Source organism: Colobus angolensis, unplaced genomic scaffold, assembly GCF_000951035.1.
Source record: "Colobus angolensis palliatus isolate OR3802 unplaced genomic scaffold, Cang.pa_1.0 Scaffold7, whole genome shotgun sequence".
In the NCBI taxonomy this organism is placed as follows: domain Eukaryota; kingdom Metazoa; phylum Chordata; class Mammalia; order Primates; family Cercopithecidae; genus Colobus; species Colobus angolensis.
Genome location: NW_012120709.1, coordinates 10,238,933 through 10,244,961, shown reverse-complemented (window position 1 = coordinate 10,244,961; position 6,029 = coordinate 10,238,933).

Genomic DNA, 6,029 nt, shown 5'->3' with positions numbered 1-6,029 from the left:
AGCCCAATCAGACTTACATAGACTTTGGCACCAGGTTATATTAATGGCAGACATAGGAATTTGGTAACAGGCGACTCACTGGAGACTTTTGAGAGGGATGTGAAATAATGAACGTTTTGTTGGAGAAGATCCACAAGGAAGTCAGGTGGAAGGAACATGATGTAGTGGAATGGCAAACAGTAAAATGTGGCATCGGCAGACCCAGATTCAAATTCTGAGCTGCCAAGTATTAAGTATATAACTTTGAGTGTCCTATGCAATTCACCTTTCTGGGCTTTAGCAGCATTATCCACTAAATGGACATGTAATATGCACCTCTCAGGATGTGGGAAAAAATGCCTGGCACAAAGCAGGCCTGCAATGAAGAGTTGATGAGTGAATTGGAGGGAAAAAGTCTTGAAGTAGGGATTCTTTAAGAAAGTTATCTTAATAATCTAGGTGAAATTCTGTGTTGTATTTCTCCCAGGGAGAAAGGAAAAATAGAGATAGATGAGAGAGAAGAGGGGAAAAAATGACAGAAATTGGCAATCTATTCTACTAAATAAAGGACATATGGAGATGGAGCCACAGCTGATTATAAGTGCCCTGTTGGAATGGCTATTGTCTATTGTCAGAATTCAGGATGTGTAACACAGTGGGAATATGTTGAATTTAGTCTTAGGCTGAATTCATGGCAGATATGTGAGAATCTTGAAATAGCATAATTTTCCATATTTCTAAGTTCAGTTTAACCTCTGTTATCATATATTTTAAAAATGACAGCCCTTTCGTTTGACTTTCCTACTATCAGTGTTTTGGATTCCATCATTCCTTCTCCTAAATTGGCCAGGAGAGGAGCTGATGGCAGAGCAGAGAGATAAATTTATCCAAGACAGGTAGAAGTCCTTTTATACTGGCTGCTGAAAAAAAGGAACTGCAATTGTTTTGTAACCTTTGGTAACAGTTGCTCTGTCTTCTGGGAACCAAGATTGATTTCCACATCAGCCTAGGTGGAAGCCAATTGCCCAAGAGCTGAGATTGATGGTCTATCAAAATGCAACAGCTTTCCTGGAGAAAGAGTTCTGTGTCAGAGAATCACAGGTGCTGATAAAATTGTTACTTTTCTCCTGCCCCTAAGGTGACAATGGGAAGGTGTTCTTTTGTGCGCATTGTAAGATAATAATGAAATTTAGTATTCATATAGTAGCTTCCGGACAAAGAGTTCATAGTATTTATTAACAGTGTCCTCTTGATCCAAACCCTCTCTAAGACTCTGACAAAAGTAATGATCTTCTCTATCCTTTGAGGATGAAGAGGCACATCCAAAAACCTTGCAGAGAGGCAATGAGTAGGTTGTATTGTCAACAACATAATGACCATTCTTAATTCATTTATGTTAAGTCTGAAATAACTATGATATTACAGTTTGAAGACTGTCCTGCAGTTCACAAATTACATTCACATATATAATCTTAGAGTTAAGAGTGGGGGTTTGGTATCCAAATTCTATTACTGACTCCATCTGTCTCTAGGGTCCTAACCTGTAGAGCTGGCCACACAAGAAACAATTGCCAAATGGAAAGCAAAATAACATTAATTAAATCTGTGCTGGACCACATGATCTCAGGATGTCTGAGGAGAAATTCTTATTTCTCCTCCCCTGAATTTAAGATAGTCATGTTTGCAGAGCAGATCCTGCTCAGTTTTAGAGAAGTGAGAGTGGAGATAGCTCTACTTGGGTCCTCCCAGAAAAGTAATAGACAAGTTTAGATTTTCTTTAAGGCATTTAACAAATATGAATTTGTTTATGTGAATTTGGATTGTGAGTCAACTTAAAATATAACAAACTTTAATTTCTGTGAACTGCCACAGCATTTCGATCCTTCATGTAATGGCACGTCTCTTTAAGCTTAGAAATATGATCCATTAGCTCCTTCTTCATAGCCTTGTAAGGGATGGAGCTGGGAAAAGGCAGAGCTTGGCCTGGGAACTATGGAGTAAGGTGATCAGAAAGGTAAACTATAGTGCCCTAAGGAATGAAATAAACAAAAATAGTTTAATCAAACCAGCATCACCATCAAGAGTTCTAATCTAGCATAGTTCCAGGCCAAGTACCAGGCACACAGTGAGGCAGGTTGCAACATGGAGACGCCTTGGCTTGGAGTAGAATTCACCCTGGTGGGGAGAGAGCTAGAGAGAGTTAGGTCATGAATTAAGGCCCAGAGTAAGTGGATGTGGCTTAGGGAAGAGCTCCAGTCCCAAGGAAGAAAAACTGGAGTGTCCGTCAGCAAACCAAGGCTCAAGTAACAATTGGATGACTGTGGTAGACAGGGATGAGGGAAAACTCAACTTGGTCAGTAAACATGCACTGAGGGCTCCACCTAGGGACACTGGCAGCAAGACCAACTCCAATGATGGGTCCAAGGCTTCAGTGGACCCACCATTGGAGTTGGTGGTGAGCTCTGGAACTCTATAGGTGAAGACAGGAAAACAGATCCATTCATCATGCATTGTACAGAATTACTGGTATGTATGTGGGTCGGGCATTCCTATTAGAGCCTAAGCTGTGTTCCCCACTGGAATTCAAAAACATCTGGTCATTTTGGAAGAAATGGTCAAAAAAAGACCATCAGAAATGTATTTGCATCCGGAGCCAAGAAACCTGAGAGCAAACTCATTCTATCAAAAGAAAATCAGGGCCAGGTAGAATGGCTCAAACCTGTAATCCCAGCACTCTGGGAGGCCAAGGCGGGAGGATCACTGGAGTTCAGGAGTTCAAGATCAGCCTGGGCAACACGGCAAAAGCCCATCTCTAATACAAACACAAAAATTAGCTGGGCATGGTGGCAGGTGCCTCTAATCCCAGCTACTTGGGAGGCTGAGACAGGAGGATCTCTTGAGCCTGGGATGTTGAGGCTGCAGCGAGCTGGGATTGCACCACTGCACTCCAGCCTGGGTGACAGAGCGAGACCCTCTCTCAACCAAAAAAAAAAAAAAAGAGGAAAAAGAAAAGAAAATAGGGGAATTCATTCAGATTTGCTTCCCATCCTGCCCTTCTTAGGACTTAGGACTGAGGGCACAGGTTCTGAATAAAAATATGAAAGCAAGGCTTATTGTAAGACATTGAAGCAAATGAAACACTGGTTTTTATCATTTTAATGAAAGAACATCCAAGTATGGAAAGTAAAATCTATGAGTCTGTGATGCCTTCTGTCTCTAGAGAATCCTGCCACTCACTTGCACCCCACATGACCGACAGTGGTATATGAGCAAAAGTTCTGCCCATGGACGAAGCAAACTGATGGTGGACCCAGCCTGCCTTCTTACTTTCATTCATCCATTTCATGCTCTGCTGCCAGAGTTACTTTCTAGAACACTGCTTCTCAAAGTATGATCTCCAAAACATTTACACAGGATTCATTAGGTGCTGGCAAAAAATCTGTTCAGTGGACCTCAATGGGCCCTATAGAATAGTAAAATCTAGGTGAACGTCCTGAGAATTGGAATTTTCATCAACTGTTCTTGTGTGTTCTCAAGTTTGAGAACCATTATTTTAGAACTTAGTTTTTACAACCATGTCATTTTAATGCTTAAAGACTTTAAATGGATTTCAGTTGTCTGTAAAATAAATTGTAACTGGTGAAAACAACCTTCTAGGTAGCTCATAAACAGATGTGCCAGGCAGCCTTTCAGGCCTCCTTTTCCCCAGGCCTGTGGGCTGCTCTGCTCAGCTGTACTGAGAAAGTGCCTCTTCCTGGAGCACACGCTCTTGGTCAGGCCTTGGTGGGTTGGTGGCTGCTTCTGACAGAAGTTTTTGTGCATATTTTGTTTTCTTAGAGAAAAGTCTTGCTTCACTTTCTTCTGCTTCTTAAAGACTAAAACTCACATATTGCCTCTCTATGGGTTTTCTTAACCATCCAAGCAAAATTAGTCACTATTTTCCCCCATTGTGATGATTAACTTTCTATGTCACCTTGGTGAGGCTAAGGTGCCCAGGTGTTTGCTCAAATACTAGTCTGGATGTTGCTGTGAAGGTATTAGTGAATGTAAATGAATGTAACTAATATTTACAATATTTAAAGCAGATTACTCTCCTTAGTGTGAGAGGTCCCCCTACAATCAGTTGAAAGTCTTAAGAGCAAAGACTGGGGAGGCCAAGGTGGGTGGATCACCTGAGGTCAGGAGTTCGAGACCAGCCTGACCAACATGGAGAAACCCCGTCTCTACTAAAAATGCAAAATTAGCCAGGCATGGTGGCGCATGCCTGTAATCCCAGCTACTCGGGAGGCTGAGGCAGGAGAATTGCTTGAACCCAGGAGGCAGAGGTTGCGGTGAGCTGAGATAGCGCCATTTCATTCCAGCTTGGGCAACAAGAGCGAAACTCCATCTTGGAAAAAAAAAAAAAAGAGCAAAGACTGAGGTTTCCTGAAAAAAAAGGCATTCTGCCTCAAGACTGTAGCATAGAAATCCTGCATGAGTTACCAGTCTGCTAGTCTGCCCTACAAGTTTCAGATTTACTAGCCCCAAAACCACAGGTGCTGATTCCTTAAAATCTCTCTCTCTCTCTGTGTGTGTGTGTGTGTGTGTGTGTGTGTGTGTGTGTCTGTGTGTACATATATATCCTACTGGTTCTGTGCCCTCTCTTTCACCTGGAAGCAGAGTTCAACTGTGCCAGTATTGGTTTTCAATGTTCCATAGAAAAGCACCTCTTGAACAAGGTGAACTTCATTTCAGAGTATTGTCATTGCTCCCTCTCTGCCTCATAAATACAGGCTGACAGATTGAACTTACCTTTGATTGCGAAGTCAAAGTGGTAACTTTCTATTTAACCTTTTGTTTGGAATGTGGATCATTTCAGAATGAAAGGTCTGTACTTCCCAAGTGGCATTTTAATCAGAGGGTGATTGTGAAGTGAATGTGAATTTCATTCTTCTGTTGAGAATCCTTTAACCAGCTGCTGTGCACAATAATATCTTATACCTGATAGTGCTTTATATTGTATGAGGACCTTTGATATACAGTAGTAAGAGCTCAGTCAATGTTAGCTACTCTTCTTCTTTAATCCTGACAACAAACCTGGAGGTGGTTATTGATGTCAAATTGCAAAGGCAGCTCAGAGAGGTTAAGGGGTATATAAAGGTCACAAAGCTAATAATTCAAGGCTGTAGGTACAGTCATATTTTGCTTAGTGACAGGAATACCTTCTGATAAATGCATAGTTAGGTGATTTTGTTGTGGTGCAAACATCATAGCATGCACTTACACAGACTGGAGGATATTGCCTACTGCACATCTGGGCTATATGGCATAGCCTATGACCCCTAGGCTACAAACCTGTACAGATTGCTACTGTACTGAATCCTGTAGGCAATTATAGCACAATAGTATTTATAAATCTAAACACTGAAAAGATACAGTAAAAATATAGTATAAATGATAAAAATGGTTTACCTGTACAGGGCACGTACCATGAATGAAGTGCTGTCAGGCCTAGAAGTTGCTCTAGGTGAGTGGGTGAGCGACTGGTGAGTGAATGTGAAGGCCGAGGACATTGCTGTATATTACCACAGACTTGATTATATTTATTTGTTTGTTTTTAAGGTTTCGGAGATTTTAATGAACACAAATGGCTGTGCCTAGCCTTTAAATCTATCCAAAGCAAATGGAGTGAAAGCTTTCTAATTCTTTGGTGCTTCGTCTGGCAGTGACGTCAGAAAGACAGAGCCTCCCTCCTACATCCTCAAACTGACTTCCTTTAGCTCCTTGTTGTTCTGTGTAGATCTTCAATCCAGGAATTCTCACATGGGTTCATCTCTGCCAGCAGTCACTCTGTCCATAGCTGTAGTGCCCACAGTACCTTAGGGGAAAATTAGGAAAATGAGAGCTTCTTCTGAGGGGGGAGAAAAGACTAGTTTTGTTTCTGTATTGCTGTGGGTACTAGTATTGATGTGAATTTTCTGATTTTTTTATTTTTATCTTTTTTAGAAAATAACCTAGTCAAACAATATTTTAGAAGTTGGAGTGGCAGACTTCTTCTGTTTAGTGCTCAT